This window comes from Acanthochromis polyacanthus, chromosome 11, assembly GCF_021347895.1.
Source record: "Acanthochromis polyacanthus isolate Apoly-LR-REF ecotype Palm Island chromosome 11, KAUST_Apoly_ChrSc, whole genome shotgun sequence".
Lineage (NCBI taxonomy): Eukaryota > Metazoa > Chordata > Actinopteri > Pomacentridae > Acanthochromis > Acanthochromis polyacanthus.
The window spans coordinates 5,286,655-5,309,213 of record NC_067123.1 but is presented as its reverse complement, the minus strand read 5'-3'; the positions used below and the strand labels follow the sequence as shown (position 1 = coordinate 5,309,213).

General features: G+C 40.5%; 3 long non-coding RNA genes across 3 annotated transcripts; 2 read left to right on the top strand and 1 right to left on the bottom strand.

Moving 5' to 3' along the window:
* The first annotated feature begins 12,861 nt into the window (after nt 1-12,861).
* LOC127536193 (uncharacterized) lies at nt 12,862-16,406 on the top strand. Its single transcript, XR_007945182.1, has 4 exons — nt 12,862-12,925; nt 13,724-13,765; nt 13,879-13,911; nt 15,768-16,406. It is a non-coding gene; the product is annotated as an uncharacterized LOC127536193 (long non-coding RNA).
* Nucleotides 16,407-20,439: 4,033 nt separating this feature from the next.
* Nucleotides 20,440-21,348, top strand: LOC127536195 (uncharacterized). The gene is made up of 2 exons (XR_007945184.1): nt 20,440-20,798; nt 20,882-21,348. It is a non-coding gene; the product is annotated as an uncharacterized LOC127536195 (long non-coding RNA).
* Nucleotides 21,349-21,800: 452 nt separating this feature from the next.
* On the bottom strand, nt 21,801-22,140 carry LOC127536194 (uncharacterized). Its single transcript, XR_007945183.1, has 2 exons — nt 22,011-22,140; nt 21,801-21,907 (listed from the first exon to the last, which is right to left on the bottom strand). It is a non-coding gene; the product is annotated as an uncharacterized LOC127536194 (long non-coding RNA).
* Between the last annotated feature and the right edge of the window lie 419 nt (nt 22,141-22,559).

The following is a 22,559-nucleotide window of genomic DNA, read 5'->3' as shown; positions in this document are numbered from 1 at the left end:
GGAATCAAACAGCTTCACGTCAGAGAAGAAGAATGTTGATGGAGGTCACAGAGCTCACGTCAGGATTCATCCTCAGTCTGTCACAACAGAAAACACAGAAAATAAATGAAGTTATTCTACAGTAAATAAATAAAGCTATTGTACAGTTATTATACAGTTATTACGGTTCAGAGACAGATCCAGAAAAACTTGACATCTGAGTGATTAAATCAGAAAAAAAAATGATTTACAGCTTCAATGAAATGTTTCTACATTTATGAAATAGGAGTTGTGCATCTATAAAGTTAAACTGAATATTACCCAAAAATACACACAATAACACACAATAATACACGTATACACATCAGAGCAACAAATTGCATAAATTGCACATCATGATTCAATTCAATTCAATTCAATTCAATTCAATTTTATTTATATAGCGTCAATTACAGTCAACTCGTCTCAAGACGCTTTACAGAACCCAAATGCCTGACCCCCAGAGCAAGCCCAAAGGCGACAGTGGCAAGGAAAAACACCCTTTTAACAGGGAAGAAACCTCGAGCAGAACCCGGCTCTATATAGGGGGGACCCATCTGCCTGCTGGCCGGGCGGGTTGAGAAGGACAGAAGAGGGCAAAGGGGAGGGATGGGAGAAGAGGGAGGGGTGGGAAAGCAAGGAAAACACAACACACATTTGGATACATGCATGACAGGATATGTGACACAGACAAAGTATAAGCTAACATTGAAAACTGACTCATAATTTACTCTTATGATGTACGGCTCTGACATTAAACATACTCCATATATAGCTAGCAGTAAAATTCAAACAGTATGTAAGTTAGCATAACAGTATAGTGAAGGCAATGCAGAGTTGACTGGTGGAAAAAGGGAGTTGGAAGCAGAGGGCTGGAGGAAGGTCAGCAACAGCATCCCACAGTGGACATGGTGGAGACTGGACCAGCTGGTGGAACATCAACCGCAGATCTGAAGCATCCAGCTCTGGGACCAGGGACACTCGGAGAAATAGCACAGGGGGAAACAGAGTGAATGTACTGCAATAACGGTATACATATTAAATGTAAAGGTAGATAGAGAAGGGCTCAGTGCGTCAAGAAAAGTCCCCCAGCAGCCTATAGGCCTATAGCAGCATGACTAGAGGCAGAACGAAGGGACGTCCAAGAAGGAGTCAGCTGTGCAAATGAAGACACAAGCCGAACCCCTGTGGGTCACCCAGTCAGCCCCAACTATAAGATTTGTCAAAAAGGAACGTTTTAAGCCTGGTCTTAAAAATAGAGAGGGTGTCTGCCTCCCGAACCCAAACTGGGAGCAGGTTCCACAGGAGAGGCGCCTGATAACTGAAGGCTCTGCCTCCCATTCTACTTTTAGAAATTCTAGGAACAACAAGTAAGCCTGCAGCTTGAGAGTGAAGAGTTCTACTAGGATAATAAGGTACTATCAGATCTTTAAGATATGATGGAGATTGGTTATTAAGAGCTTTATATGTCAGAAGAAGGATTTTAAATTCTATTCTGGATTTAACAGGAAGCCAGTGAAGAGAGGCAAGTATAGGGGAAATATGATCTCTTTTGCTAACTCCTGTCAGTACTCTCGCAGCAGCGTTTTGGATCAACTGTAGATGTTTGAGAGAGCTATTTGGACAACCCGATAATAAGGAATTGCAATAGTCAAGCCTGGAAGTAACAAAAGCATGAACTAATTTTTCTGCATCACTCTGAGACAGAATGTTCCTGATTTTTACAATATTACGCAGGTGAAAAAAGGAAGTCCTACAGACTTGCTTTATGTGTGAGTTAAAGGACATGTCCTGGTCAAAAATAACTCCAAGATTCCTCACAGTAGTACTGGAGGCCAATGTGATGCCATCCAGAGTAACTATTTGCTTTGAAAGCGAGTTTCTAAGATGTTTGGGGCCAAATACAATGACTTCAGTTTTGTCTGAATTTAGCAGTAGGAAGTTAAAAGTCATCCAGGTTTTAATGTCCTTAAGACAATCTTGCAGTCTAGCTAACTGATCAGTTTCATCTGGCTTCATAGATAAATACAATTGTGTGTCATCTGCATAACAATGGAAGTTAATACAATGCTTCCTAATAATATTGCCTAAAGGAAGCATGTATAATGTGAAAAGTATCGGTCCTAAGACAGAACCCTGAGGAACTCCATGATTAACTTTAGTATGCTCAGAAGAGTTATTGTTGACATGCACAAACTGGAACCTATCTGATAAGTAGGATTTAAACCAGTCCAGTGCTGTCCCTTTAATGCCAATTGAATGTTCTAGACGCTGTAATAAAATGTTGTGGTCGATTGTGTCAAACGCTGCACTAAGATCTAACAAAACAAGTATAGAGACTAGTCCATTATCTGATGCTATGAGAAGGTCATTAGTAACTTTCACTAGAGCTGTTTCTGTGCTATGATGCACTCTGAAGCCTGACTGAAACATTTCAAACAAATTATTCCTTTGTAAGTGTTCACATAATTGATTTGCAACTGTTCTTTCCAGAATTTTAGAGAGAAATGGTAGGTTGGATATCGGTCTATAGTTAGCTAGCACATCTGGATCTAAAGTGGGCTTTTTAAGCAAGGGTTTGATGACAGCAACCTTAAAAGCCTGTGGTACATAGCCTGTTACTAGAGAGAGATTAATCAGATCTAACATTGAAGAATTAATTAAAGGTAAAATCTCCTTGAAGAGTCTAGTTGGGATAGGATCTAAAAGACATGTTGATGGTTTGGATGTAGAAACTGTTGAAATTAGTTCAGAGAGACATATAGGAGTGAAGAATTCTAAAGATTCATCAGGTCTAACAGCCAATTCAAAAGCATCTGTGACATTTGTAGGAAGGGCCAGATTAATTTTATCTCTAATCATAACTATTTTATGTGTAAAGAAGCTCATGAAGTCGTTACTGGTTAAAGCTAAAGGAATACAAGGTTCAACAGAGCTCTGACTCTTTGTCAGCCTGGCTACAGTGCTAAAGAGAAACCTTGGGTTGTTCTTGTTCTCATCTATTAAAGATGAATAATAAGTTGTCCTGGCATTACGAAGAGCTTTTTTATAGATTACTAGACTATTTTTCCAAGCCACATACACTTCCTCTGAATTAGTGGAATACCACTTTCTTTCCAGCTTTCGGGATGCCTGCTTTAAAGTCCGCAGCTGGGAATTATACCAAGGAGCAAGTCTTCTCTGAGATATAACTTTCTTTTTTACAGGTGCAACACTATCAAGAGTTGTACGCAGTGAGGCTGAAGCATTATTAACAAAATAATCCACTTCTGTGGGGGTAAAATAATAATAATTGCCTTCTGATTTATCAGTAAATGTTGCTGAAGTAAACAGTGAGGGTATTATTTCCTTAAATTTAGATACTGAATTGTCAGACAAACACCTACTGTAATGATATTTGTTCTCAGCTGCTATACAATCCTTTACTTTAAATTGAAATGTTATCATAAAATGGTCAGAAAGAAGAGGGTTCTGGGGAAATACTGTTAACTCTTCAATTTCTATGCCATAAGTCAGGACAAGGTCAAGAGTGTGATTAAAACTATGAGTTGGTTTATTTACATGTTGAGAAAACCCAATTGAGTCTAATAATGAATTAAAAGCTGATGATGCTGCCACCAACGTGCTTCACATCATGATGCTGCCACCACCGTGCTTCACGTCATGATGCTGCCACCACCGAGGTTCACATCATGATGCTGCCACCACCGTGCTTCACGTCATGATGCTGCCACCACCGAGGTTCACATCATGATGCTGCCACCACCGTGCTTCACGTCATGATGCTGCCACCACCGAGGTTCACACATGATGCTGCCACCACCGTGCTTCACGTCATGATGCTGCCACCACCGTGCTTCACGTCATGATGCTGCCACCACTGTGCTTCACATCATGATGCTGCCACCACCGTGCCTCACGTCATGATGCTGCCACCACCGTGCTTCACGTCATGATGCTGCCACCACCGTGCTTCACGTCATGATGCTGTCACCGCCTTGCTTCACGTCATGATGCTGCCACCACCGTGCTTCACGTCATGATGCTGCCACCACCGTGCTTCACGTCATGATGCTGCCACCGCCGTGCTTCACGTCATGATGCTGCCACCGCCGTGCTTCACGTCATGATGCTGCCACCGCCATGCTTCACGTCATGATGCTGCCACCACCGTGCTTCACGTCATGATGCTGCCACCGCCATGCTTCACGTCATGATGCTGTCACCGCCTTGCTTCACGTCATGATGCTGCCACCACCGTGCTTCATGTCATGATGCTGCCACCACCGTGCTTCACATCATGATGCTGCCACCACACCACCGTGCTTCACATCATGATGCTGCCACCACCATGCTTCATGTCATGATGCTGCCACCACCGTACTTCAACCGTACTTCACAGTAGGGATGGTTTGTGATGATGTAAAGTATCTTTCTCTTTGTCTCCATGAAGCTTTGACTGGTGAAGAACAGACAACAGTTGTTGAATGAACAGTCTCTCCCATCTGAGTTGCTGAAACTTGGAACTCCTTCAGAGGAGTCATAGGTGTCCTGGTAGACCCCTCACTAGTCTCTTCCTTGTAACTACTTCAAAATGAGGTTAAATCTTTTGCAAATCTGGTGTGAAACTGGAATAAATTTAGTGTTGGATCTGGATGAGCCAACTGTTTCCTGTTAAATGCTTCCAATCATCTGTGTGGTTAAATATATTAATTAAAGCAGGGCACCGTGTTAATGTCAATAAAAGGAAAATAATTTTTTACAGTTTTTATTTGAGTTAACACACTTGTTGGGTTATTTTGTTGAAAAGCTGAAAATAAAGCTTCCAACTGTCCTGAACAACCTGATGAGTTAATTAGGTCTGAAAAAAGTTTAAACACAGCAGGGTGTGCTCAAAAGTCACTTTTTAAAGTTTTCTTCAGAGAAATATCAAAAAACAGAAACATATCCAAGGAACATATGATTGTTTCTCAGACAAACTGCTGCAGGTTTACTGTTCAAACTATGACAGTAACTTGTTTAGGTTTGGTTCTATTGGTTCACAGAAATGTTGCTCAGTCACATTATTTCAGCTTCGCACGTGCACACACACACACACACACACACACACACACACACACACACACACACACACACACACACACACACACACACACACACACACACACACACACACACACCCATGCACACACAAACAGGCGTCTTCATTTCCTGGTAGAAGCATGAATGTGTTGAGTTTATTTTCACTTTGGGCTTTTACATGGAAATGCTCAGGAATAATTCTAGAAAGTACCACTAATATAAATCTGGTATGAAACTGCTTTAACTTTGTAATAAATGAGATGTAAGTTTGATATAAATCTGACAGAGCTATGTTAGGACATCTAAACTAAATCTGGTTTAAATCTGATCTGAACCCTCTAAATCTGGTCTGAAATTCTGATGCTCTCTAAGTCAAATCTCTCCTCAAATTTCCATTTTAATCTGGATTTAAAAACAAAACTTGACCACAGAAGGTTTTGATGCAAATGTGAGTTTGACTTCATGTAAACTGTGTTTCCCTGATGTTAGCTCAGACTAATTTAAGGCGGGTTTAAGGCGGTCCGGATGGACGAGAATGCAGAAATGCAGATGGAGGCGGGATCCACAGTCTGAGTATTGAAAACTTCAATTCAGTTTCACCTCAGATCTAAAACTCCACGACTTGAAGCTCCTACTCACAAAGTTTCCAGTCGCTCTTCGATCAACGACAACAACAACAACAACAAAATGCTGCGACGGTGAGTTTAGATTCACTTTAAACCTGGAGAAGTTTAATTCTCCGCCTCCTTCAGCTTGACCTGTTTCAGTCACATTTTGTAAAAAGAACTTCACAGAACTTTGCTAAACTTTAAATAGCTGCTGTTTGAACATGGAATCAGAAAAAACACATGCAAATAAAACAACAAAACAACATCCAAACCTGCAGTCAAATCACCTGCTGTAGTCAAATCTGTGTGTGTCTGTTTGTGTTGCAGGTGTGTTGTGTTGCTGATTCTTGCCTTGGCTGCCGTTTCTCTCTCGGCTCCTGTTCACAGTAAGATATGACATCATCAATAATCAATTTATTGCCATTAACAGCTGTTTGTTTATGGATGTTGATTATTTACAGATCACTGGACACTGAACATTAAAATCTGTCTCAATATGACTCACTGTAAAAAACGGTGTAAGTTCATATTTACTATTCATTACATAACTATTAACTTACTTTTTAACTTAAAACAGTTATTATTATAGAGTAGCCAATCAGAGCTGGCATCTCTGTATTGTCTGTACAGCAATGGCGCCCCCTACAGGCTGCCATATTACAGTACTTTACTGAAATACAGCTCAGATACTTCATTACATTTTTCTACCAGTTTTAGTTACTTTACAAATGTGTTTGGTTTTTACAAATCAAACACATAAAGACAATATTTCTGATAATACTAAAACATTTTATACCTTCAGTTATTCATGATTAATCAAACCAACGGTTCAAACCGTAAAAAATGTATTTACAATCAGACAAAACTTTTCAGGTTTTTACAAACCAAACAATCAGTTGACTGATGGAAGAAATGATGAGCAGGTTAATCCATGATGAAAATAATCAACAGTTGAAAATGTTTTCACATTAATGAAAGAAAAAAATATTATTATAATAATATAATAATACAACTCAGCTGCGCTGAGTGCTTCTAATACTTTAACTACAGTTTTCCTGTTTTGTGGTATTAGTACTTCTACTCAAGTTTTACTTGTAACAGACTACTTCTGAACTGTGTTATTTGTACTTTTTCTTTGGTTTTGCTTATATTTCAGAGTATTTAAGTTACTTTTACTCGAGTTTTGCAAGTACTAGAGTATTTCTACCACTTTAATTTTAGCTTGAACCACAGTACTTTTTATTGACTATAGTCGATTCTGTTACATTTACTTCAGTTGTACTTGTAGCAGAGTACTTCAGTGTGTGGTATCAGTACTTTAACCCCTTAGTCCCTGAGCCCTGTTTGTGAGGCACCTACTCTTAGTCCCTACAGCCCCCGCCGGTGGGGGCTGTAGGGACTAAGGGGTTAACTAAAGGGAGTGCGTGCCCTGCGGGATGCAGCTCTCCACTTAAAATTTTATGTTTTATTGCATTATGAAGTTTGTAGAAAAATAAAAATGTTTCTGTTTCCTCTGTTCCAGAGAAAAATCTTCGGCGGCTGCTGGCTTCCCTGAACGGTAAACGAAACACACACACACACACACACACACACACACACACACACACACACACACACACACACACACACACACACACACACACACACACACACACGCACGCACACACACAGAGCACTGAGGTGTGCTGTTGTTGACTCTGTTGTTGTTTATGTTGTGGGTGATAATGTATGTGACTGTGACGTGTTTATTTCCCTCCACAGAGGCCCCTGCAAGTGCAGACCAATTTGAAGGTAACCTGTCTTTCTATTCACCTGTCTGTCTGTCTCTGTGTGTTTACATTTCTACAATTTCATGTACAGTGGGTACGGAAAGTAGTCAGACCCCTTGAAATTTTTCACTCTCTGTGTCATTGCAGCCATGTGCCAAAATCAAAAAAGTTCATTTTATTTATCCTTAATGTACACTCAGCACTCCTTGACAGAAAAAAACAGGAATGTAGAAATTTTTGCAAATTTATTAAAAAAGAAAAACTGAAATATCACATGGTCAGAAGTATTCAGACCCTTTGCTCAGTATTGAGTAGAAGCACCCTTTTCAGCTAGTACAGCCATGAGTCTTCTTGGGAATGACGCAACAAGTTTTTCACACCTGGATTTGGGGATCCTCTGCCATTCTTCCTTGCAGATCCTCTCCAGTTCTGTCAGGTTGGATGGTGAACGTTGGTGGACAGTCATTTTGAGGTCTCTCCAGAGATGCTCAATTGGGTTTAGGTCAGGGCTCTGACTGGGCCAGTCAAGAACGGTCACAGAGTTGTTGTGAAGCCACTCCTTTGTTATTTTAGCTGTGTGCTTAGGGTCATTGTCCTGTTGAAAGGTGAACCTTCAGCCCAGTCTGAGGTCCTGAGCACTCTGGAAGAGGTTTTCCTCCAGGATATCTCTGTACTTGGCCGCATTCATCCTTCCTTCAATTGCAACCAGTCGTCCTGTCCCCTGCAGCTAAACCCCCCCCCCCAACATGATGCTCCCACCACCATGTTTCACTGTAGGGATTGTATTGGGCAGGTGATGAGCAGTGCCTGGTTTTCTCCAAGCATACTGCTTAGAATTAACACCAAAAAGTTCAATCTTGGTCTCATCAGACCACAGAATCTTATTTCTCATAGTCTGGGAGTCCTTCATGAGTTTTTTAAACTCTATGCAGGCTTTCATGTGTCTTGCACTGAGGAGAGGCTTCTGTCGGGCCACTCTGCCATAAAGCCCCGACTGGTGGAGGGCTGCAGTGATAGTTGACTTTATGGAACTTTCTCCTATCTCCCGACTGCATCTCTGGAGCTCAGCCACAGTGATCTTTGGGTTCTTCTTTACCTCTCTCACCAAGGCTCTTCTCCCACCATTGCTCAGTTTGGCTGGACGGCCAGGTCTAGGAAGAGTTGTGGTCGTCCCAAACTTCTTCCATTTGAGGATTATGGAGGCCACTGTGTTCTTAGGAACCCTGAGTGCTGCAGAAATTCTTTTGTAACCTTGGCCAGATCTGTGCCTTGACACAATTCTGTCTCTGAGCTCCTTGGGCAGTTCCTTCCACCTCATGATTCTCATTTGCTCTGACATGCACTGTAAGCTGTAAGGTCTTATATAGACAGGTGTGTGCCTTTCCTAATCAAGTCCAATCAGTTTAATTAAACACAGCTGGACTCCAATAAAGAAGCAGAACCATCTGGAGGAGGATCAGAAGAAATGGACAGCATGTGAGTTAAATATGAATGTCGCTGCAAAGGGTCTGAATACTTCGGACCATGTGATATTTCAGTTTTTCTTTTTTAATAAATTTGCAAAAATTTCTACATTTGTTTTTTTTTTCTGTCAAGATGGGGTGCTGAGTGTACATTAATGAGAAATAAAATGAACTTTTTTGATTTTGGCAAATGGCTGCAATGACACAGAGTGAAAAGTTTCAAGGGGTCTGAATACTTTCCGTACCCACTGTAGCAGATGTTTAACCAAAGCAATGTACTTTTTACATATTTACCTGTGTGTGTGTTGGACTGTGTGTGTTTACCATCCTACAGATGGTTCAGCTGAATCACCAGGTCATGTCTTGTTTTTTAGCTGCAGTCCTGATTAGTGCTACTATGTCTCACTTTATAGCCGTGGCTCTGATTAGTGGGGCATTACTTTGTTTTCAACATGCAGCCCTGATTAGCAGTACTATGACTCGCTCTCTGTAAATAGTTTAATTCCTAACTCTGTCATTTTTTAAAGATGGTTCAGGGGACAGCAGCAGCAGCCCCAAAGGTGAGACTTCTTTGACAGCAGTTAGTTTGATTCTTTCTGAGTCTCTGAGCTCAGTTTGTGTCTCTTTGTTGGTTTGTGGCCTCTGTGTTTGTTGCGATTGTTGTTGTGTCTCCTGTTTGTGTTCATTTTTCATCTGTTGAAATCACTTTTATTCCCTTTCTAGTTATTTTCTGTGTCTTTCTGGGCATTTTGCATTTTTTTGCATTCATTCTGCATCTCTATTTTATTGGTTTGTGTGTTACAATGTTTGCAATGAATCTTCCTCTATTTGTGTTTATTTGTTTATGCTTTTCTATTTGCTTGGAGTAATCTGACGTCTGTACGGCCATTTTGCATCAGTTTTACATGTATTTGTTTTAATTTTGCATTTTGTCTCTAAATTTGCAGTTATTTATTATTAGTTTGCATCTGTTTGTGGTTGTTTTGTATCTCTTCTCAGTCATTTTGAATCTAGCAGTCCATTTGTGTGTCTAAAAGGTGGCTTTATCTGCATTTGCGTTGAATCAACATCTGTCTGTGTTTGTTTATGTCTCTTTTTCTTTTGTCTCTTTCTGGTTTTCTGTGTCTTTGTCTCTTCTCTGGGGTCTCTTGGAGTCATTTTGTGCATCTCTCTTGTTTTGTCGGTCTGAAATAAAGTCGGTTAGTTTGGAGTAAAGCTACTGGATGTATGATCTCCATACGTGTATGTACATAAGTGATGCAACAGCAGCAGCATGATATTGGTGATATTTATTTATTGGTTGATTAACCTCCATGTTGATGCAACATGTTTGTCCCAGAGATGCTGCTAATCTCTCTGACAGTAATGTTTGTTTAATTCACACCGACTTACCTGATGCATTTGTTCTGTGTTGTTAAAGCGTTCTTCTGATGTTTTGTGTCTGCAGAATATGCAGAGCCTAGAGATGAGCCTGGAGACTTTGGTAAATACACTGAATGTTTACTCTGACTTATTTTAAAACTGCAGCAACGATTAGCGGTACTATGACTCGCTCTCTACTAGGACTATCCTGGTTTTCTGTCAGTGTGTTTAAGGAACTTCAGATTGAAGTTAATTGGTTTGAGCTGTTCTTCATGATAAATCAGAATTTTTTTTCCATTTTAAAATCTTTAAAATTCACATTGATGTGCTCCTCCTCTTTCTGTTTCTGTGTTTTTATGTGCTACATTTGTAAACACAGGTTCCTGTATAACCGTACACAATTTTGCATTTTGTGTCACTAATTTTGCAGTTATTTATTATTAGTTTGCATATGTTTGTGGCTGTTTGCATCTCTTTTCAGTCATTTTGAATTTAGCAGTCCATTTGTGTGTCTAAAAGGTGGTTTTATCTGCATTTGTGTTGAATCAACATCTGTCTGTGTTTGTTTATGTCTCTTTTTCTTTTGTCTCTTTCTGGCTTTTTCTGTGTCTTTGTCTCTTTTTGGGGTCTCTTGGTATAATATGTGCATTTCTGTTATTGTTTTGTCAATCTGACATGAAGTCAGTGATGCAGCAGTACAATAGTGATATTTAATTATTGACTGGTTGATTAACCTCCATCTTGACACACGTTTGTCTCCACAGATGCTGCTAATCTGTCTGACTAATATTTGTTTAATTCACACTGACAGATCTGCTGCATTCATTCAGTGTTGTTAAAACGTTGTTCTGATGTTTTGTGTCTGCAGTTCAAGATAACGGAGAGTCTACAGAGAAGGCCAATGACATTGGTAAATACACTGAATGTTCATCCAGCTGACACAATGAGAAGAACCATGCGAGAACAGAGGAACCCCGATAACTCACACAGACCATCTCATTCAAGGGTTCTCCTTTAATTTTACTGTGTAGAACAAACTGGAGACACTGAAGTTACATAAATGTGATTATGGAGTGAGAAAATGTGAGAGAATCAAACCAAAACAAGAACAAAACACACAAAACAACCACAAAATGAGGAGAAAAAGACAGGAAAGGTGAAGGTGTCACAGAAATCAGAAGTGTCGGAGATGCTGAAGGTGTCTGAGGTACTGACGGTGTTGGAGGTGTCAGAGATGTCCGAAGTGTCGGGGATATCAAAGATGTCGGAGGTGTTGGAGCTGTTAAAGGTGTTGAAGGTGTCAGAGATGTCAAAGGTGATCAAATCAAATCAAATCAAATCAAAACTTTATTTATAGAGCACTTTTTCATACATTAAAATGCAGCACAAAGTGCTATACATGTTGGAGATGCTGGAAGCGTCAAGGGTGTCGGGGGTGTTGAAGGTGTTGGAGTTGTTGGAGGTGTCGGGGTTTTGGGCGTGTTGGAAGGGTTGGAGGTGTTGAAGATGTCAGAGGTGTTGATAATTTTCAATGTGTTGAAGGTGTTGGAGATGTTGTAGGTGTCGGGGGTGTTGGGCGTGCCCGACATGTTGGAAGTTTTGGAGGTGTTGAAGATGTTGAAGGTGTCGAAAGTGTTGAAGGTGTTGCAGATGTCAAAGGTGTCAGAGATATCAGAAGTGTTGAAGATGTTGAGAGTGTCAAAGATGTTGAAGGTGTTGGAGGTGTTGGAGATGTCGGAGGTGTTTCTCCTTTTTGTTCACCACATAAATTTATGAATATGTTTTCACATTTTTGAGGTCTTCAGTTATGTCCTACAAAGTGAAATCCTTAAATGAATCTGAACTTCTGCTGCTATATTTACATTCAGAATCGCGACAGATGGATTAATGATGCAACATCTTTAATCCACAGACACTAAAGAGACCGATGGAGAAAAAGATACCGAGGAGGAGGTAGCAGAGGAGGAGGAGGCGGCAGGGGAGGAGGATGAGGAGGAGGAAGAGGAGGAGGAGGAGGAGGAGGAAATGGAAGAGGAGGAGGAGGAGGAGGAGGAGATGGAGGAGGAGGAGATAGAAGAGGAGGAGGAGGAGGAAGAGGAGGAGGAGGAGGAGGAAATGGAAGAGGAGGAGGAGGAGGAAGAGGAGGAGGAGGAGGAGGAGGAGGAAATGGAAGAGGAGGAGGAGGAGGACACAGAGGAGGAGGAGGAGGAGGAGGAGGAGGAGGAAGAGAAGGAGGAGGAGGAGGAGGACAAGGACACAGAGGAGGAGGAAGAGGAGGAGGAGGAGGAGGAGGAGGAGGAGGAGGAGGAGGAGGAGGAGGAGGAGGAGGAGGAGGAAATGGAAGAGGAGGAGGAGGAGGAGGAAGAGAAGGAGGAGGAGGAGGAGGACAAGGACACGGAGGAGGAGGAGGAGGAGGAGGAAATGGAAGAGGAGGAGGAGGAGATAGAGGAGGAGGAGGAGGAGGAGGAGGAGGAGGAGGAGGAGGAGGAGGAGGAGGAAATGGAAGAGGAGGAGGAAATGGAAGAGGAGGAGGAGGAGGAGATAGAGGAGGAGGAGATAGAGGAGGAGGAAGAGGAGGAGGAGGAGATAGAGGAGGAGGAGAACCCTGAAGACTCCACTGTAGGTAAACTGCTGATTTATTAAACTGATTACTGTCAAAACACAACACAGATCAATGTGTACAGAAAAGCAACCTCAAAGGGACACAAAACAACCACAAAGAGACACAAACAGCCTCAGAGAGAAACCAAACAACCGCAAAGAGATAGAAAACAACCTAAACAAGACACAAAACAACCCCAAAGACAAAAAACAACCGCAAATAGATACAAAACAACCTAAACGAGACCAAAAAAATCACAAAGAGACTCAAAACAACCTCAGTGTTTTAATTTTGCATTTTGTGTCACTAAATTTGCAGTTATTTATTGTTAGTTTGCATCTGTTTGTGGTTGTTTTGTATCTCTTTTCAGTCATTTTGAATCCAGCAGTCCATTTGTGTGTCTAAAAGGTGGTTTTATCTGCATTTGCGTTGAATCAACATCTGTCTGTGTTTGTTTATGTCTCTTTTCTTTTGTCTCTTTCTGGTTTTTCTGTGTCTTTGTCTCTTCTCTGGGGTCTCTTGGAGTCATTTTGTGCATCTCTCTTGTTTTGTCGGTCTGAAATAAAGTCGGTTAGTTTGGAGTAAAGATACTGGATGTATGATCTCCATACGTGTATGTACATAAGTGATGCAACAGCAGCAGCATGATATTGGTGATATTTATTTATTGGTTGATTAACCTCCATGTTGATGCAACATGTTTGTCCCCAGAGATGCTGCTAATCTCTCTGACAGTAATGTTTGTTTAATTCACACCGACTTATCTGATGCATTTGTTCTGTGTTGTTAAAGCGTTCTTCTGATGTTTTGTGTCTGCAGATTATGGCGTCTTAGAGCCTACAGATGTGCCTGGTGACTTTGGTAAATACACTGAATGTTTACTCTGACTTATTTTAAAACTTCAGCCCTGATTAGCAGTACTATGACTCGCTCTCTGTAAATAGTTTAATTCCTAACTCTGTCATTTTTTAAAGATGGTTCAGGGGACAGCAGCAGCAGCCCCAAAGGTGAGACTTCTTTGACAGCAGTTAGTTTGATTCTTTCTGAGTCTCTGAGCTCAGTTTGTGTCTCTTTGTTGGTTTGTGGCCTCTGTGTTTGTTGCGATTGTTGTTGTGTCTCCTGTTTGTGTTCATTTTTCATCTGTTGAAATCACTTTTATTCCCTTTCTAGTTATTTTCTGTGTCTTTCTGGGCATTTTGCATTTTTTTGCATTCATTCTGCATCTCTATTTTATTGGTTTGTGTGTTACAATGTTTGCAATGAATCTTCCTCTATTTGTGTTTATTTGTTTATGTTTTTCTATTTGCTTGGAGTAATCTGACATCTATACGGCCATTTTGCATCAGTTTTACATGTATTTGTTTTAATTTTGCATTTTGTCACTAATTTTGCAGTTATTTATTATTAGTTTGCATCTGTTTGTGGTTGTTTTGTATCTCTTCTCAGTCATTTTGAATCTAGCAGTCCATTTGTGTGTCTAAAAGGTGGTTTTATCTGCATTTGCGTTGAATCAACATCTGTCTGTGTTTGTTTATGTCTCTTTTTCTTTCGTCTCTTTCTGGCTTTTCTGTGTCTTTGTCTCTTCTCTGGGGTCTCTTGGAGTCATTTTGTGCATCTCTCTTGTTTTGTCGGTCTGAAATAAAGTCGGTTAGTTTGGAGTAAAGATACTGGATGTATGATCTCCATACGTGTATGTACATAAGTGATGCAACAGCAGCAGCATGATATTGGTGATATTTATTTATTGGTTGATTAACCTCCATGTTGATGCAACATGTTTGTCCCCAGAGATGCTGCTAATCTCTCTGACAGTAATGTTTGTTTAATTCACACCGACTTATCTGATGCATTTGTTCTGTGTTGTTAAAGCGTTCTTCTGATGTTTTGTGTCTGCAGATTATGGCGTCTTAGAGCCTACAGATGTGCCTGGTGACTTTGGTAAATACACCCACTGTCAAAAGGACACTCATTCAAATAAAGTAGAACCTGTCCTACAACTTTTGACAAGGGGTGTATTTCATCACATGGATGTGATCAGGGCAGGACTCTGATCATACATGTAAAGTTTCAGGCAGACTGGAGCATGTTCAGGGCATTTACACAGCATTTGAAATTTCATGGCGAAGGATCAAAATTCCAGAGGCCGCCACGGACACGCCCTTTTTACTTTGGAAAAAGATTTTAATAACTGTGGCTCATTAAGGCCTTCTGTATGTACTGGCCGAATTTGAGGTGAATTGGAGTTTCCCCCAAGGAGGAGTTCACTCTAGAAAAAAATGAAAAATGGGCAAAATCTGACATTCAACGCAAAATAGGGGTTTGGAATGTGTCTGTCACTGACTTTTTTGTTCAGCCTGATGTGCTGCATATGTGAACCAAATTTGGTAGATACACCCCCTGTCCAAAGTTGTAGGACAGGTTCTACTTTATTTGAATGAGAAAGTGTCCTAAAACTTTTGACAGGGGGTGTACACTGAATGTTTCCTCTGACTTATTTTAAAACTGCAGCAATGATTAGCGGTACTATGACTCGCTCTCTACTAGGACTATCCTGGTTTTCTGTCAGTGTGTTTAAGGAACTTCAGATTGAAGTTAATTGGTTTGAGCTGTTCTTCATGATAAATCAGAATGTTTTTTTTCCATTTATAATCTTTAAAAATCACATTGATGTGCTCCTCCTCTTTCTGTTTCTGTGTTTTTATGTGCTACATTTGTAAACACAGGTTCCTGTATAACCGTACATACACGCTACACACATGTATTCATCTGCATGGCAATTACTGGAAAACTTAAAACAACCTGATGTACTCTGTCTTTAAATAGTTGAATTACTAACTCTGTCATTTTTTAAAATATGTTTCAGATGCCTCAGAGCCAGACAACAAGCCCTGACGACCAAGACTGATCTGATTAAGACGACCAAGACGGGTCTGATGAAGACGGCAAAGTGGAGTTAAGATGAAAAATAAAGAAGAAGCACTTTAACTTAGACAGAACAATAAATAAACAGGAATATTAAAGAAAAAGATATCGAGTTCACAAGTCAAGGTAAAGAAAAAACCAAATGAACTCAACATGAATGAAAAAGCTGATGAAATACGTTTAGTTGATGTAAAGAATTCAGCTTAAAAATGTAAACATCCAGATGAAGAATAGTAAAATTTAATCAAGAGTCTGACATAAAAATGAGGAATTTATAATTCAAAATGAAGAATATTTAATGAGACTTTTATCTTTTTACTTTTTGAAAGCAATGTTGAAAAAAAGGTTCCGTATTTTTTTGCGAACATATTTCTACTAAACTGGGAACGTTTTATCGCTGTTGTTTCATGAAAGTTTCCTGATGGGATTCTTACAAACAAGCTGATAGAAACTAAAGTTTGGAACCTGATGAATTAAACAAAAATCTGCTTTTGTATCTCTGGTGTGCATCATATTGAAACCCTTGAACCTGTGAGGCTGACCTACTTCATTTAAATAAATCCATTTACTCTCAGACACAGCTGAGTGTTGCTCAATTCTTTCTCTGTGTTCAAAATTTCTTTCACATTTTATTGTTGCTGCAGTTTAACTTGTTACAAAATAGCTTTATTATTATTATTATTATTATTATTATTATTATCAATAAGAATTTATTTTTCATTTTCTTCAGTTAAAATACTGATTGAAAAGTTTTTTACTTCTTGATTTCATCTGAACAGTTTCAGTTTCAACATGAGTCCTTTCACGGCCGCTGATTTAAACACGAGTTCATTAGAGGCTGTTAGCATGCTAACACACACACACACACACACACACACACACACACACACACACACACACACACACACACACACACACACACACACACACACACACAGATTTATTTCTCTCTTCAGTGTTTCTTGTTTCTGTCCTTGGTTGAACTTTCAGCTGCTTCTGTTCTGAAGTTATATTTTCTGATCCAAATTCAAATCTCCAATCCAGGCTGGTTTAGTGTCTCCATAAAGTTCCTGATAGAGATGGATCCATGTTTCAACTAAATACAGTCTTTGGTTGACATTTCCCCAAAGTTTGAGGCTCTAACATCAGTAGAATCAGGGGTCCGTTTCACAAAGCAGGTCTAATGAAAACTCTGAGTGTGTTAACCCTGAAATGATGGAAACTCCGAGTTTTCCTTTTCACAAAGGGAGGTAACTCAAACCAGACAAAGACGGGTAACTCTAGCCTGTTTCACAAAGAGAGGTAACTTAAGCTCTCGATCAGTTACTGTAACAGACTCTATGAACCTAACCTGGTCAGGACTAGGTTTTTCTCAGTAGACCTCAAGTTTCTCTCTATCTCTGCCCTCTTTCAGCCACACACGCTATTTGATTTCCTCATTCATTCATTCATTCATTCAGTCAGCTGGTGAGTTTTGGCGTAGCCTACTTCTGCCGTGTGTCAAAATGGCATGTCCTTTTGTTAATGATCCAGTGGATGAAGGAGCAGCATTACTGAGCACAGAATTAAATATTTATTGGGAGATTGTTATGGACTGTGATGTTTGCAGATGACATTGTGATCTGTAGTGAGAGCAGGGAACAGGTGGAGGAGAAGCTAGAGGCGTGGAGGTTTGCCCTGGAAAGGAGAGGAATGAAGGTTAGCCGCAGCAAGACGGAGTATCTGTGTGTGAATGAGAGGGACCCAAGTGGAAGAGTGAGGTTACAGGGAGAAGAGATCAAGAAGGTGGAGGATTTTAAGTACTTAGGGTCAACAGTCCAGAGCAATGGAGAGTGTGGAAAAGAGGTGAAGAAGCGTGTACAGGCAGGCTGGAACGGCTGGAGAAAAGTGTCAGGTGTGATGTGTGATAGAAGAGTTTCAGCTAAAATGAAAGGAAAGGTTTATAAAACTGTGGTGAGACCAGCCATGTTGTTTGGTCTGGAGACAGTGTCCCTGAGGAAAAGACAGGAGACAGAGCTGGAGGTAGCAGAACTGAAGATGCTGAGGTTCTCTTTGGGAGTGACCAGGATGGATAGGATCAGGAATGAGGACATCACGGGGATTCGTGAAACTGTCACGTAAGTTTTAGTTTCGGTTTCGTGCGCACCAACACGATTTCGTCATGTTTTTCGTGCCGCTCACCACGAAATGTTTTTCGCTGTGGTAATCACATCTGAAAGTGGTTTATACCGGCGGATTCATGACGATCTAAGCTGTCCATCGGCGTATACTGCTTGTGTGATCGCGTTTGCGGCCGCCGGCCGCCGGACATTCTTGACATTCCTATGCAAATTGGTAAGTGTACCACCGGCTTATGATTAGGTTATGGTTATGGTTATGGTTAGGGTTATGTTTAGGGACGATGTCATGCAAAATATAGCGTTGGATTCGCCACGGTTTTACATTAAAAATATAATATACACATTCTTTTGAAATACGTTCTGAGTGGCACGAAAAGTCCGCCGTTTAAAATACATTGGTGCGCATTTCGTGGTGAGCGGCACGAAAAACATGACGAAATCGTGTTGGTGCGCACGAAACCGAAACTAAAACTTACGTGACAGTTTCACGAATCCCCGTGAGATCGGGCTGGGACATCAGAGGGACAGCACATGTTAGAGGCTTTGGAGATAAAGTCAGAGAGGCCAGACTGAGATGGTTCAGACATGTCCAGAGGAGAGAGAGTGAATATATTGGTAGAAGGATGCTGAGTTTCCCACTGCCAGGCAGGAGGCCTAGAGGAAGACCAAAGAGGAGGTTTATGGATGTGGTTAAAGAGGACATGAAGGTAGTTGGTGTGAGAGAAGAGGATGCAGAAGACAGGGTTAGATGGAGGCAATTGATTCACTGTGGTGACCCCTGAAGAGAAAAGCTGAAAGGAAAAGAAGAAGAAGGAGATTGTTATGAGACCGTGCATAGATGTTCTCGCATTTCCGGACAATTATCTGTTTGAGTGGTACTGTTTCATGTCACAGTCCATAATCTACATAAACAACCTAATCCGTCCTTACATTTACAACATTACCAGCCGCAGTCATGCTCTCACATCCAGCAGATATTGTGTGTTGCAAGTGTAAGTTTTTTATATAATGTCAGAGATACAGAGCACTTCAGTAAGGCAACTATATGGAGGAAGGTCAGAAAAGTGTTCCTGAACCTGAAACAGCTTTTACTCATCTTTGTGGTTTTCCCTGGACATAAACCTCAGTGTTTCCCCTCCTATATAAACGACGAGGCGGGCCGCCTCGCTGGTATAGGCCACCGCCTCATTACAATTTTGCCGACATTGCCGCCTCACTGGTCCGCGCCAAAAAAAAAAAAAAGTAATGCTAAATATTAGAAAGCATTGACACATAAGTCCGGTATATTCGCTGCTGAAATCAACAAGTCAGAATGGCAGCCTTTTCTCACCGTGGGTGAAGACAGCAGACACATCCCTGTTGGTCGGTAACACTCAGTTCTCGTATGACATCCCGCGAGTTCGTGTTTCAAATGTCGGTCGTTCCGATTGGCGAATAACGAGCATGGCGGACAAGAAGCGGCAGCGCTCCATCGTTTCGTTTTTCGGGGCTAAAAGCAGGTGTGTATCACAGACATATGTCAAATTAAGTATCAAAACTATCGCATGTCATCAAAATAAAGTGAGCAACGCAGTGTAGGGATCGATCTCGCTTCCTTTACCGAGTTTGCTTACTGTTTTGTTGTCCGTGGCGATACGAATTGACAGTGACTGCAAAAATGGCTCCAGTTAAAACATTTAGGCACGACAAAACCCGTTCTCACGAACGAGACAAATGATTTCAACGGAATATAAAGTTCCTAGTTTCTTTTGATAAAATGATTTATAGAGTGCCCGAAATTATATCATTCAATGGCAAAACAAATTCTGTGTTCAAATTCTAGTTCTGTGTTCACAAAGGTAAGTTTTGAAAACAGAACTAACTCCTTCAGAAAACCAGTTGTTAACCCAGAGTTGAAGTTTTCTTTCACATTTTTAAGTAAAATGAAGGTCATGACATAACCTTTTTATTATAAATAAAAATGAAGTGGGAATTTGGTACCTAACATGGAGTTGTTTTTAGAAAAAAGTAAAAGTCACCACTTGATTCCAGATTCAAGTCCTTTGTCATCTTTTTCAAATTTGTAATAAGAACTGACGTGGCATTTTGGAATGGCTTGTGGAAATCTGACTAGAATATAACAGACTGGACTAGTTGACATGTTTTGATCGCAAGGACAAGTGGGTTTATATTTGTCATATTTTCTCCCTATCACTCATTTTTAGAAAAGAATCTTGAAATTTTTATTTGATTTAGTTTTTGGAAATGGCTACAAATACAACAAAATGTGCTCCAAATTGTGCCAGAATGCCCCATTTTGCATCTTGATTTTCAAAATTTTTACAGGGGGGCATGCCCCCAGACCCCCCCAGGTTGCTTCGCGCCTCCGGCGCAACCCACCACCTCACAGCCATTTCAACCCAGGGGAAACACTGAACCTGTCAGAGCATCAAGGAGGAGTTCCACAGGATTGCAGGTGAATGATGTAGAGATCTGTTACATTCAATTTAAATCATATTCTGTTAATGACATTGTGCTGCAGCCTCAGACTGGGATTAGTCATTTTAATTTCTTTTAGGATTTCCCAGTGTGATTGGCTGCATAGATGCACACACATCCCCATCACAGCTCCCTCACATCATGAACAGGAAGTCCATTCACAGCATAAATGTGCAGGTAGGCTACAGGTAGACTGACTACTGTTTCTAAATGTTAAAGACTGCATCATAGTTCAACATCTGTCATTCTCTGCACTGCCCAGATCATATGTGATGCTGCATACATCATTTCTAATGTGGAGGCCACGTGGTCTGGGTCTGTTCATGACTCCAGGATTTATGGAGAGTCTAACCTGAGCAACAGACTGCAGCGTGGTCAGCAGCATAAAGATTTTCACAATAGAATTCTCTTGTCTCCCTCCTTTAATATACTCTGATGTATCCACTATACATTACAGGAGAGTTTGATGGCCTTCTGCTGGGTGACAGGGGTTACCATGCCAACCCAGGCTGATGACCTCATACCCTGACCCTGAACCAGGCCCCCAACAGAACTTCAACCGGACTCACTGCAGGACCAGAGCCCGGGTGGAGATGACCATAGGCCTGCTGAAAGCCCGTTTCCAGAGCCTACGTCTCCTCAGGGTGACCCCTGAGAGGGCCTGTGATATTACTGTGGCATGTGTTGTTCTTCATAATATTACCACTATTAGAGGAGAGCAACACCCTGCCCTACAAACTGAAGACCCAGATGATGAGCCCATCCACCTGCAGCTATCCAGGACAGCAGAGCAGTCAGAGACACCGTATGCAATAATCACTTTAGAGTTTAAGTCACCATCATCACCACCACAGCAAATAAAGACATGATACACATTTCATTTGGTCTTCTTTATTTCCTACAAATAAAAGATAGTTCAGTTCATGTTCCAATAGTTACATTAATTCATCTGTGACCATCACCACCTCTAACTTGTGCTCCAGTATTCCAATTTCCAGATCTGCCCTCCTAATCTGGCGGTCAAAGTGTTGCATTTCTTTATCTGAAGAGTTTATTTGGAAAAACAGATAACTATTTTTGAAATTTTCCGAAAACTTATTTTTTTATTGTTTACTTGAGATAATAAAAATAATAATAATTTATTTTTTCTCTATTTTGTCATGTATTTTTCTACTGGGTCAAATCCATTCAACTTCAGTTTGATTGATATTATCTGAAGTAAACAATAAAAGAAAAAGAAATTTATCAAAACAGTTATCTGTTTTTGCAAATAAACTCTTCATCTGTTTTTTTGGATTTTCTTAGCAAATGCAGTTTGTAAATCTGTTTTACTGATAACTGTTAATACATAGAGGACATTAAATTATACAGTTGCACATGAATTCCACAGAATGAAGCTCTGGTGTTTCCTGAACATCCATCTCACTGTGTCAGTCTGTGCAGTGGAAGCTGAGGAACCATCCTGCTGCTGTCCAGCCATGCTCTGTTAAAAAGGATGAGAATGTGCAATACTTCAGTGTAGGCTAAATGTCACACTCTATATTCCACCCAAAATGTGAATGAGAAGAGAACTATCAGTAACATACCTCTGTATGCCTTTCTGGATCCCCCTCTGTAAAGGCAGCAGACACAGTTTCATCCTCTTCATCCTAGATCAGTGACATGTTTCAGTAAACTTAAACTACCATTTGGATAAATCTTTGGAGTGTTGGCCACTTACAGTTACAAGGTCTGTTGTGGTGTGAAGGGGCCAAAAGACAAAAAAGACACGAAAGAGAAATAAATATTTGTATGAATGTGCTTTAAAATATTTATTGTTGGCTGATTAGTTTAAATAGTCTTAATTATTTAACAGAACATGATATGGATGCAGACATTTAGACTATGTGTGGATAAAACAAGTGCACAGTCAAACAGCCACTTAATATTTAGGCTACTTTAAAATGTAAAACATGATCAACATGAAGTACCTCCATGAGATAATGCTGAGGTCTGACCTGTTTGAAAAATGTTTTTATATTTCATCTTAAGCTGCTGCCACGTGCGCTTCTCCCCCACGGGATTTCACCTAAATGAAATAACTTAAGCTACCATTCAAACACTTATCCCTGTAATATTATTCTGATTGCAAAGGA